The sequence below is a fragment of the Ipomoea nil genome, unplaced genomic scaffold (genome assembly GCF_001879475.1).
Source record: "Ipomoea nil cultivar Tokyo-kokei standard unplaced genomic scaffold, Asagao_1.1 scaffold2690, whole genome shotgun sequence".
Classification (NCBI taxonomy): Eukaryota; Viridiplantae; Streptophyta; class Magnoliopsida; order Solanales; family Convolvulaceae; genus Ipomoea; species Ipomoea nil.
The window spans coordinates 1,849,384-1,863,011 of NW_017619118.1; the positions used below are offsets into that span (position 1 = coordinate 1,849,384).

The 13,628-nt window shown below is 37.0% G+C and overlaps 1 non-coding gene across 1 annotated transcript; it reads right to left on the bottom strand.

Annotated features, from left to right (window-relative positions):
• Nucleotides 1-11,700: 11,700 nt before the first annotated feature.
• Nucleotides 11,701-11,773, bottom strand: TRNAR-ACG. The gene has a single exon. It is a non-coding gene; the product is annotated as a tRNA-Arg (tRNA).
• Between the last annotated feature and the right edge of the window lie 1,855 nt (nucleotides 11,774-13,628).

The following is a 13,628-nucleotide window of genomic DNA, read 5'->3' on the forward strand; positions in this document are numbered from 1 at the left end:
TTGCATCGCAAACAATCCGGAATCTAAGATGGAATTGGTGCTCCCCACGCCATTTGCATTCTTCCCGGTCTCATGTTCCTTAGGCGTAGTGCACGGAGTGTCTGGTGTTTGCTTTCCAGGTATGCGGACAGTAGGTCAATATGCATCAAACACAAATTTGTTAGGGAGGTGAGTAAAATAAATTGAGGTGAGTAAAATAAATCGGTGACATGCAGTGTTCGGTGCGCGTGTGGTTGTGCATTAAGAGGTGTGCATTCTAGTGCATTGCACCAGGGACTAGTTTTTTGGAACGGAGTACATAGACACATAGTGTGACTACTTTTTTCCACAATAACACAGTAAGACACTAGAAAAAGCCCGACCAGGTGTGTTTTGTCAAAGACACGTACCAACTCCTATGGTGCTCCATCATACATGTGTTCCTTGCCGATGAGCTGTCAATAATGTCAAACCTGTATTGCTTGAAACTAATGCTCATCACGTAGTAGCGTCCCTTGTGCCTTATTAGGGAGATATACTACTCGAAAACAGGTTTCTGAAATTAGTTTAGGGTGGTTATCCGATCTAGCCCAAGAGAACATGTTAACACTATGCCCTTTTATAATAATGTCAACATAATTTACTGTACACAAACATAACGTTACATATTCCCCCGCCCCCCCCCCCCCCGCGTTTGCAATCCACCCCTAGGACCCCGTGCTTCATGCGTTCATTACCACAATAATAAAGTCCCATCTAAAATCATGTATATAAAAACATTTCAAATCCTTTGACTTATATGTGAACTAGTTAATATATTTACATTCATGTGATTGGCTGTCTAACAACGGAAAATTGACTGAAATGTTAAACTAGCATCCTACAATTCTCAAAATATAACGCCGCTGAAAATTGGACGAAATTATGAAAAAAACGTTTGAGAAATGCGTTTTATCACCATTTCCAGTCAACACATGAAACACACTCTTTTTTCTATTTTTTTTTTTTTTGGTCTCCTGCGACTTCTCTGGTGAAGGAGAAGGCAACCACACCATTCGACACTTCCGTCACACCACCACCGATCGCCGCTCCACCATGCCGGCTTCCCGTCCGCCGAAGCCGCCGCCAAGTAGCATTGTCGACGCCGACCCATCTGTCACTAACGTAACGTTCCGGCCAGAACAAGCTCCAAAATGAGTCAGGAGAGATGATGCCAAAGCTTCGCTGGTGGAGGGCGGTGGGCAATTTTTTTTTTTTGTTAATGGCAGATTATGTTTGCATCTATCTTGTGAATTGAGGATGTGGGCGGTGGACAGATTTCAAAAATCTTGGTTCTCTAAAACATGCATGACATCTCTCTATAATTTTGGTACTCCACAAAAGCAAGAGCGAAGTAATGGCTGGCAGCTTGCGAAAAAAAAAAAAAAAAAAAAAAAAAAAGGAGAAACGCAAGTCTACTTGCATTTCATGTGTCCGGAAATGTGATAAAACGTATTTTCCAAACGTTTTTTTTTTAAATAATTTTGTCCAATTGTCAGCGCCGTCATATTTTGGAAATGGTAGGAGGCTAGTTTCACATTTTAGTCAATTTTCCGTCAAACAACACATTCACGTTGAGCCACTCTCCTCTAAAACTGCTTGCAATATGCATTAACATTAAATAATAATAATAATAATAATAATAATAATAATAAAAAAGAAATGAAACTATAAAAAACGGTCAAACCGTAGACAGTAGACTAGGAACAGAATGTAATGCATTGGCCACAAATGTAAATAAAACAATTATGTCACCTGCTAGTAGGTCTTTTATTAAATAATTTAGGGCGTTTGTATCTTGTCTATCTGTTTACCAGGTCCTAAAATTGCAGGGCGTAGTAAATGAAATAACAGAGAGAGAATAAGAGGCTGTCTAGTATGATATGATGGCCATTTCATGTAGTCAACTTTAAATTAAATAAAACAAAATACACTCCCTTCCCAGATTTTACATAGGTAAGGGAGTGTGCTGTTAAGATACTTAATGTTATTAATATGAAATAGCAAATAATGCATACCTAATGAGAATTAAGTTGCCTGTGCTGCTGTATTAAATATCAGACAGCTCGTGCTGTTTGGTGTGACATGAACGGATAAGTGTGTATTTTATCTACTTTTTGTTCTCGAATATCTGTTAAAACTGAGCATACCACAGCATTATGATTTTTTAAAAAGAATTGGTGCAATTTCATCTTCTATTTGATTGTCAAAGTAACAAAGTCAAGGGCTAAGTCAGGTAGTCACACTCGATCTCCATCTTATCTTGTCACACCCCTTAGTAGTTAGTAGACACCCTGGCAGTTCACTTTATTCTTATCCTCCCTTAAACATGCATAAAAAACTTGCTAAAATTATATATATGCCAATTAAAAGTATTACTAACTAATATATACTCCGTATATATTAAGCATACATAATATTTTCTTTTGAATGCAAGCATACATAATATATATTAAGCCACTAATATATATTTACATGCACTATACCTAATCTATATATTAAGTATATAAGGTTGAGCCAACAATGATGTTCTTTCATTGTATTTAAGGTTGAGCCTTACTGGCCATGTTCTTTCATTGTATTTAAGTTTGAGCCTGGCTCAATACAATGATGTTCTTTCATTCAATTTAAGGTTGAGCCTTACCATAGTCTCTAGCGTTGCTTATCAAGTCGTATTTAGCATAGCCTTACCATAGTCTCTAGCGTTGCTTATCAGGTCGTATTTAACATAGTAGATGTCGAGTTTCCAAACGGATCCTTAGTTGTTCTCTTGTTAACTGCAAATTTTCAATCTCATTCAAAACCATAGGGTTTTGTTTTTCACTTGAGATGGAAGCACAATCATATACACTACTATCAATATTTTCACTTGTAAAAAAAAATAAAAAAATCTCTTTGTTTGAAAGGTATTGCAACAATCCAAGTTTTTTCCATCTTATTAGTATTAGTGACATAAAACACCAGTTGAGCTTGTTCAGCTAACACATATGACTTATCATCTATACTATCTCCAACATGTATTGTTCTAGACAAGTTAACTTCAGTGAAACCATAATGATTTCTTCTTATCCACAAATTTGATGTAGTAATTGTGTTCAATGATGTCCACCAATTTATCATAATAAGCAACATCTGAAAAAATCCCATACCTATCACAACTACTTGCAACACTTGGAGTTACAGCAATCACAAATACTCCATTATTTTGTTACTTCAGTCCTTCTTCTAGATTCACTATTCGAAATCTTAAACCATTAATGTTATATGAAGAAATTCTTCTAGCATAAGTAAAGTGGACCTCTTGCTAAAATTATAATGTCATGTGGACTTCCTCTGTATATTCATTATTTAGGATCTAAAATACAATGATATTGTATTAGTAAATTAATTTTTAAGTAAATATTGATTTGAGATGAAATTATTTATTATTCTCTATGCAAACTATTTCGCAAAATCTCTATTGTTTTTTGAATCTTAGTAGAAGTTCTCATCCGCCTCCATAGTCGTCTCTTCCTCAAAATTTTAAATTCTCATGTGATAATATCACATTTGTAACAATTGAAATAATATGTTATTTCATTCCAAAATACATAATTTGGGTTGTTAATTTGTCAATATATTTGTCAACATGTTTGCAATTCATGCTTGCTATTTCTCTATATTAGTTAGTTGAAAAGTTGAAACATTGCCTACTGGTTAACCAATTTATTTGAAGATATTACTGCTTTGAATATTTTTTGCATAGAATGACACATCATCGGAAGTGGAGGAAGGGAGAGTTTTGCAGATTAGCGGAGAGAGGAATAGAGAACAAGAGGAAAAGAAGGAGAAATGGCACCGTGTGGAGCAGAGCAGCGGTAAGTTCCTAAGGAGGTTCCGACTGCCGGAGAATGCGAAGATGGATGAGGTGAAAGCTTCCATATATGGAGAATGGAGTGCTCACTGTCACTGTTCCCAAACTGGAACTTAAGAAACCTGAAATCAAAGCCATTGACATCTTTGCTTAAACATGTAATATAATTTTGTAAATTACTTTGTGGCCCAATGGATAAGGTGCTGGTACGAAACCAGAGTTTCTAGGTTCGATCCCCAACAAAGTTGTGAGTTGTTTCCAAATGGTTCCTTAGTTCTTCTCTTGTTAGCTACAAATTTTCAATCTCATTCAAAAACCACTTGAGACGGAAGCACAATCATATACACTACTATCAATATTTTCACCTATGTCAAAAAAAAAAAAAAAGTCTCTTTGTTTGAAAGGTATTTCAACATTACAAGCTTTTTTCATCTTATTAGTGGCATAAAACACCATTTGAGCATGTTCAACTAACACATATGACTCATCATCTATAGAAGTTAACTTCAATAAAACCATAATGATTTCTTCTTAACCACAAATTTGATGTAGTAATTGTGTTCAATGATGTCCACCAATTTATCATAATATATATCATAATAAGCAACATCTGAAAAAATCCCATACCTATCACAACTACTTGCAACACTTGGAGTTACAGCAATGACAAATACTCCATTATTTTGTGACTTCAGTCCTTTTTCTAGATTCAATGTTCAAAATCTTAAACCGTTAATGTTATATGAAGAAATTCATCTAGCATGAGTAAGTGGACCTCTTGCTAAAATTGTAATGTCATGTGGCACTTCCTCTTTATAGTCATTATTTAGGATTTAAAATACAATGATATTGTATTAGTAAATTAATTTTTAAATAAATATTGATTTGAGATAAAAAAAAAATTCTTAATTATTCTCTTTGCAAACCATTTCGCAAAATCTCTATCATTTTTTAAATCTTAGTAAAAGTTCTCATCCACCTCCATAGTCGTCTCATCCTCAAAATTTTAAATTCTCTATATGTGATAATATCACATTTGTAAAAATTGAAATAATCTGTTATTTCATTCCAAAATACATAATTTGTGTTGTTAATTTCTCAATATATTTGTCAACATGTTTGCAATTTATTAGCACATATTGATGTGCTTGTTGTTTCTCTATATTAGTTAGTTGAAAAGTTGAAACAGTGCTTACTGGTTGACCAATTTATTTGAAGATATTAATGCTTTGAATATTTTTAGCATAGAATGACACATCATCGAAAGTGGAGGAAGGGAGAGTTTTGCAGATCAGCGGAGAGAGGAACAGAGAGCAAGAGGAAAAGAAGGAGAAATGGCACCGTGTGGAGTGGAGTAGCGGTAAGTTCCTAAGGAGGTTACGACTGCCGGAGAATGCGAAGATGGATGAGGTGAAAGCTTCCATAGAGAATGGAGTGCTCACTGTCACTGTTCCCAAACTGGAACTTAAGAAACCTGAAATCAAAGCCATTGACATCTCTGCTTAAACGTCTGATTTCGTGTGTATTTAGTATTTACTATTAAGAAAATGTTGTGTGTATTGTTTATATATAAAGTTTCACTAAAGTGGTATATTGCCCCAAATCTCATGACCCATAGCCACTGTCAATTCCATCAAATCTTCTTAATTATTCCCCACATAAGTTTATCCTTCTAGTCAATAAAAAGAATGTTCACTTCTGGGAGTGACAATCCCGATCCAATTCACGTCAAACTAATTTAGTTAGCCCACATTTACATAAAATATGCATAGTAGTCTAGTGACAATTTTTAAAATTTTATTTTAATAATTTCAAACAAAATAATAATAATAAAAAAAAAACATACTAGCCGGACATGGCTGGCCCTTCGTTTCCGTGGCAAGCCGGAGACGAAGGGGTCCGCTTTCGTCTCCATGGCCAGCCGAAGACGAAGGGGATCCATCGTCTCCATAGCAGGCAGGCCAAAGACGAAGCGGTGGGGACTGCCTTGTCTTTGGCCAGCTATGGATACGAAGCGGTGGGGTCCGCTTCGCCTCCAGCCAGCCATGGAAACGGTCCCCTTCATCTCCATAGCCGTCGAAGACAAAGGGACCCCCTTCGTCTCCAGCCAGCCATGGAGGTATTTATATATATGTATATGTATATATATATATATATATATATATATATATATATATATATATATATATATAAATAGGGTCCGGATCAGGTGAGGACCTAATCTTAGGTGAGGACGTGGGGACTAATCTAGACCATTAAATCAGAATGATGTATGATTGAGATTAAAAGAAACAAATCACACGGATTAAGAAAACAAATCCCTTTAAAATATTAAAATATATAAATTTAGGGTAAATCAGTCTTATTAAAAGATGTGCATTCCTATACAAAATGTTGTGCATTCCTATACTGAGTGTTGTGCATTCCTATACTGAGTGTTGTGCATCAATAACTTCATTGTTGTGCATTCAAATCCTGCCAAAAAATCATACAGTGAACATCCAATGTTCTACGATGCATTGAACTATGTGCTATAATGCACAACTCCCTAGCCTATAGTGCACAACTTACAACACTAGGTTGCACAATCAGCACACACGAATGCACAATCGTACTACCCAGGCATTTATACATATACACGAAAATCCAAATATAGACAATATTATACTCAAAAGAACAAGCGAAAAAAATAAAAAATACTGATTAGTTTGCATGGGCGAACACTCAATCAATTATGAAGAAATCACGGCTCCAAATTGCAACGGTGATGATCCAAGAAAATAGGAAACCAATTTGGCCAAGGATTATACATGCGTTCACACTTAAAAACATAGAAAAAGACACTATTATCCCACTTTAACAAAAAAGATCAATCCATGTCATCTCAAGAACTCAAATCTGGACTATCCAAATAAAAAAACAAACGCACAAGATTATTCCTCACGTCCTCACCTGATCCGGATATATATATATATATATATATATATATATATATATATATATCAAAATTATTATTCTATTTGAAATTATTAAAATAAAATTTAAAAAATTATTTTTAAATACAGTAACCGACATATCAGGAAATAAAAATCATGAAAACACAGCATCAGGAAGATTGTCAACTGATGATGGTGATGGTGATGATGATGGTGATGGTGGTGGTGATGGTGATGGTGATGGTGGTGATGATGATGATGATGATGGTGATGGTGATGGTGATGGTGATGGTGATGGTGATGGTGAGGTGATGGTGATGGTGATGGTGATGGTGATGGTGATGGTGGTGGTGGTGGTGATGATGATGATGATGATGATGGTGATGGTGATGGTGATGGTGATGGTGATGGTGATGATGATGATAATGGTGATGATAAAATATACACCTGACATCCCAATCAGCGCAAACCTATTGTTAATTGCTAAAAATGCTAATTGCTTTTTTTTTTTTTTTCAAGTCCATGAATGAATTTGGAACTTATACAAGTTTAGGGGCTTAATTGCTATCCCCCAAATAGTTCAATACCCTATTTGTACATTTTCCCTAATTAATATCTAGACCCCACTAACTTCAAGACCTCCTAAATTTGCTTGGGCCCTAGATACTAGTGTCCCCACTCTAGTGGGAAAAAAATGGACATTAGTGTCGCATTTTAAAAGTGTTTACAGGCAGAATCTGAGAATAAATTATTGTCGGGTACACTCCTGTAACACCCCCGATTTTAACACCAATTTAAAAGCTTAAACATGAAGTATAATCTAACCATTTGATAAAAACCAAGCGGAAGCTAATATAAAAGTACGAGGATGTTATGCCACATCTATCTAACTATAGATGCACATGCTAGAATCTAAAGTCAAAACCAAAACATCAGTTATCAAATCATAAACTAGGCTCACAAGCAACAAGTCTAAAACTACCAAAAGAAGGGCTACGCTATCTAACTCTTCCACTAGCGCACTCTCCTCGATCTACTCAACACCGGTAAAACATAAGGGATAGCACCCGTCAACGAATAATGCTGGTAACCCACCAATACGCGTTGAGTACCATATAATATAGATATAATAAAAACCATTTGAGACTAGAAGTACATATATAGCCTTTTAAAACGAGGAATAGAAACATCGTGAAACTCATCATAGTTCACTCTCAAACAAAGACCAACATCAAATGGTTACATAATAAATCAACAAGAGTAACATCGGCAACATGCTGAACAACAAGATACATCATACGATAATCAATCAAGGAAACAATCCAATGATAAGAACAATGGATTCATCGAGGACATAGCCAAACCAAGACATTCACCGGAGAGTCATCGTAACAACTCGAATCATAAAGGATCACTGTGGAGTTACCGAAACACTCAAAGGGTGTAGCAAGGCAGAACTTCACCGCAGTGAAGCCTATTGCACGGTGCTTCCCACGCAACCATCACCACCACCCATCCAGCAGAACCTCACTTCCATACACAACACCAACATTGTAAGGCAGAGCTTCACCGCAGTGAAGTCTAGCGCACGGTGCTTTCCACACATCCGTCGCCACCGCCCATCCAGCGAAACCTCACTCACATCCACAACAACAACCAAGCAAGGCAGGATCTTCACCGCAGTGAAGCCTAGCGCACGATGCTTTCCACACCATCGCCACCGCCCATCCAGCGGAACCTCACTTACACCACAACATCACACTCACAACCAAACCATCAATTACCAACTTCCACACAATCTAACAGAGGAAGGCTCATCAAGGAATCAACAAAGAGTACCACCTATGTACAAGGTCACATCAAGGGATTCAATCGATAGATTTCACTGAAAGACATGAATCAACAATCAGGGCAACGATGTAACAACGATAGACTTTAATCCAAAGATTACCATGATTGGCAACACAAGTTGCCAATTCTCATTAGGAACAAACGAACAACACATGCTAGCATCAACAACATTAAAACTAGCATGTATATCCAAAGGATAAACATAATGGTTCCAACGAACCTCAATGAATTTACGAAACATCAAAGGAGACACACAATTGCACAACGGATCAACAAAACAAGAGGTCAAGAAATCAGTACACCGTACCAGTGGGTGGAACAATGGGTGGACAACCGTCTGTCGTTCCCCCTGTTGTGAACCAGCGGGTGGACAACCACCCGCAGTTCTGCCCGCTGTGTGCCAAACCACCACCCACGGGTGGAATGGCGGGTAGACAGCCACCCGCGGTTCCGCCCGCGGGTACACACCTGTACCCACCAAGTTTCCCTTCGGGGAAAAACATCAACATTTCTAAGTTCAAGTCCAAAACACCCAAAACCTCACATTTCACAAGAAAATGACTTGAACACATGAATAGCATTTATGAACCCTAGATACAAGCTCTAACATGCATAAACACAAGATTATGCATCAAATCACTCACGACATCAAGAACATCGATAAAGTAGCAAGAAATCATCATAGCAAGTATAAAATAGGTTTTGTAGAGCATGGGTTACCTTTGTAAACCAAGAAACACTTCCTTTTTACCTCCTAGACCTCTTCTTGAAGCTCTTCCTTAACAAAGTCTTCTTACACAACCAAAACCACACAAAGAAAACCACAGTTAGATAAAGACTAGGTAAAACTAACCAAAAACACTATCTATGCTAAGATCTTACCCTTCCTAGTGCTTTGATGGTGGAAAGGTGGAATCTTGGAGAGTTCTCTTGCAAGTATGAAGATGGATTTTACTTGGCTTGGAGAGTAAGCTAGGTTTTTTTTTTTAGAGAGAAGGTAGAATATCTAGTGTTTTCTTGCTAAGTGTAGGAAATGAAGCGTGGTCTTGTTAGGGTAAGGCTTGAATGCCAAGTAAGGGTGAAAAGTCTAGAATGCCCTCCCTTATTCTAAAAAGGTTAGGAAGACATGAGAGGGCTAGGTACAAGGTATAAAGCTCAAGGTACAACTCTTTGACTAGCTCAATTGATTATAGAATCTAGTCAATTTTGGTCCTCTGACTATTTATTAAGGAATTAGGAAAGGAATTTGCAAGGCAAGAAGGAATTAATTAAGAAATTAATTCGGGTTTAAGGAACGAATTTCCAGGGTGTCACAACCGCTGTCGGCAGCTCATTATTGTGGCGGTTATACTGATATTTGACCCAGTTATGCGAACCTTTGGTGGTTATATTGGCCAACACGTGTAGCAACACTCTACATGTAACCATTTACCTCGCTCAAAAGGATGTTGTGCATGAAACGCTTGTGTAGGTTCAATAATTGTACGGCATCCCCTCTTTGTAAACCACAATGCCAGTTGGTACAATTCAGCCCGGTGTAGGATTCTATGTGTCGTATCGCAAATACTCAGAAATCTAAGATTGAATTGGTGTTTCCCCACGCCGTTTGCATCCTTTCTGGTCGCATGTTCCTTAGGCGTAGTGCACGGAGTGTCTGGTGTTTGCTTTCCAGGTATGCGGCCAGCAGGTCAATCTGCATCAAACACAAATTTGTTAAAGAGGTGAGTAAAATAAATCGGTGACATGCAGTGTTCGGTGCGCGTGTGGTTGTGCATTAAGAGGTGTGCATTCCAATGCGTTGCACCTAGGGGATTAGTTTTTGCATTGCACCTAGGGGATTAGTTTTCTGGAACATAGTACATAGTGTGACTATTTTTTCCCACAACAATACAGTAAGACACTAGAAAAAGCCCGACCAAGTGTGTTTTGCCAAAGACACGTACCAACTCCTCTAGTGCTCCATACATTTGTGTATTCGTGTTCCTTGATGATGAGCTATCAATAATGTCAAACCTGTATTGCTTGAAACTAATGCTCGTCACGTAGTAGTGTCCCTTGTGCATTATTGGAAAGATATACTGCCCGAAAACAGGTTTCTGAGGTTAGTTTAGGGTGGTTATCTGGTCTAGCCCGTGAGAACATTTACTTTGGAGTTGAATAAAGTTACCATGTCTAATGTTGCCGACCCCACGTGTTTTGTGGTTTGCAAATCGGCATCAACTCTCCGTACAAACCACGCTAGCCTCTCGTCGCGGCTGGTGGAAATGCCCACAATGGTCCCAATCTGCGTAGACAAATGTTATATATTGCCAGCAAATGGTGGTTGTCGAGGAAAACAGGCGGGAAGGCACACCCCATCTCCTGAATTTTTCTCTAGCATTGAGCACACAACACCATGCATCCACTACATCTCCAGATACGCCAGTCATCTCCTTTAATGTTATAAAGTCTGACCATTTCACTTTTCGGTTGGCGTGGTGGAACAAGACCTCATTGCTAATAAAGTAAACCATAATGTTAGAAACTTGGAGATTGGTTTGTCTTGTAGTTAATTTTATGTAAGGTGTACCCCACTTACCGATCACCATGCGTTGGTTCTACATACTCCACCTCGTCAAGACCACATGGTAGGGTTTGGAAAACGTCATCCAAATCACTCCCCTCATCGCTTAAAACCACCGGTTGTTGTGCATCACGACTTGGGTCACACAAAGAGAACGCCCTTTTATAATAATGTCAACATAATTTACTGCACACTAACATATCGTCAGAAAAGTCGTGTTTTCCCTATGCCATGTTCTTTCATTCAATAGCCCTGTTGAGCCTCGCTCAAAACAATGATTGTCATTCATTGTATTTAAGGTTACCATATATAGAAATTAAGTTGTTAATCCCAAATGAGCCTATAATAATCAACCAAACCCCACCTCAATGTAAGAAGTGATTGTCGAGTCCCATGTTCTCTAGCGGCGTTGCATATCAGGTCGTATTTAGCACAGTAGATGTTGATGTAAGTGATAACTCTAGAGACTATAGTAAGGCTGACTTTGCTGGGGATCGAACCCAAAATCTCTAGTTCCGTAGACCAGCGCCTTATCCATTGGGCCACAAAGTCATTTACAAGATTATATTACATGTTTAAGCAGAGATGTCAATGGCTTTGATTTCAGGTTTCTTAAGTTCCAGTTTGGGAACAGTGATAGTGAGCACTCCATTCTCCATGGAAGCTTTCACCTCATCCATCGTCTTTGCATTCTCCGGCAGTCGGAACCTCCTTAGGAACTTACCGCTGCTCTGCTTCACACGGTGTCATTTCTCCTTCTTTTCCTCTTGTTCTCTACTCCTCTCTCCGCTGATCTGCAAAACTCTCCCTTCCTCCACTTCCGATGATGTGTCATTCTATGCTAAAAATATTCAAAGCAGTAATATCTTCAAATAAATTGGTTAACCAGTAGGTAATGTTTCAACTTTTCAACTAACTAGCGTTTATTACAACAATAATAAGGTCTCATGTAATACAAAAACATTTCAAATCCTTTGACTTATATGTGAACTAATTAATATATTTACATTCATGTGAATGGCTGTCTAACAACACATTCACGTTGAGCCACTCTCCTCTAAACTATAACTGCTTTACAATATGCATTAACATTAAATAATAATAATAATAATAATAATAATAATAATAATAATATAATAATAATAATAATAATAAAAATAATAAAGAAACGAAACTATAAAAAACGGTCAAACCGTAAACTAGGAACAGAATGTAATGCATTGGCCACAGATGTAAATAAAACAATTATGTCACCTGCTAGTAGGTCTTTTATTGAATAATTTAGGGCTTTTGTATCTTGTCCATCTGTTTATGAGTGCAACTTAGGGTGCGTTTGGAAACCCGGAAAATGACTTATGGAAAATGTTTTCCGGATTTCTAGTGTTTGGCAAGAGGGAGGAAAATGAGGTCAACGGAAAATGATGTTGTATTCAACGAAAAATAAGTATGTTTTGAGGGAAAATGACTTCACCTTTTTTTTTTGGAAAAGTCATTTTCCAATTCTCATCTTGGTATGTATAGTATATAGTTTGTGTGTGTGAGATATACATACACTATATATATATATATATATATATATATATATATATTCACCTGGAAAAAAAAAATCTCTTTGTTTGAAAGGTATTGCAACATTCCAAGTTTTTTTTTCATTTTATTAGTGGCATAAAACACAAGTTGATCTTGTTCAGCTAACACATATGACTCATCATCTATACTATCTCCTAGAGAAGTTAACTTCAGTGAAACCATAATGATTTCTTCTTAACCACAAATTTGATGTAGTAATTGCGTTCAATGATGTCCACCAATTTATCATAATAAGCAACATCTGAAAAAATCCCATACCTATCACAAGTACTTGCAACACTTGGAGTTACAGCAATCACAAATACTCCATTATTTTGTTACTTCAGTCCTTCTTCTAGATTCACTATTCAAAATCTTAAACCATTAATGTTATATGAAGAAATTCTTCTAGCATGAGTAAAGTGGACCTCTTGCTAAAATTATAATGTTATGTGGCACTTCCTCTGTATATAACAATGATATTGTATTAGTAAATTAATTTTTAAGTAAATATTGATTTGAGATGAAATTATTAATTATTCTCTTTGCAAACTATTTCACAAAATCTCTATTGTTTTTTGAATCTTAGTAGAACTTCTCATCCGCCTCCATAGTCGTCTCTTCCTCAAAATTTTAAATTCTCTGTATGTGATAATATCACTGTCAAAATAAGTAGTGTTTGTTATATAGACTTGTTGTTGTTAAAGGGGGTAGTATTGTCTTTTCACACCCTTTCCCTTTCTGTTAATTCCGGTTGTGCCAGAACATATAAGGAAGTCTTCTTCCTTCCTTCTTTGTATCTTCTTCATTCAATTGTTCCACAATCAATGAAACTGCT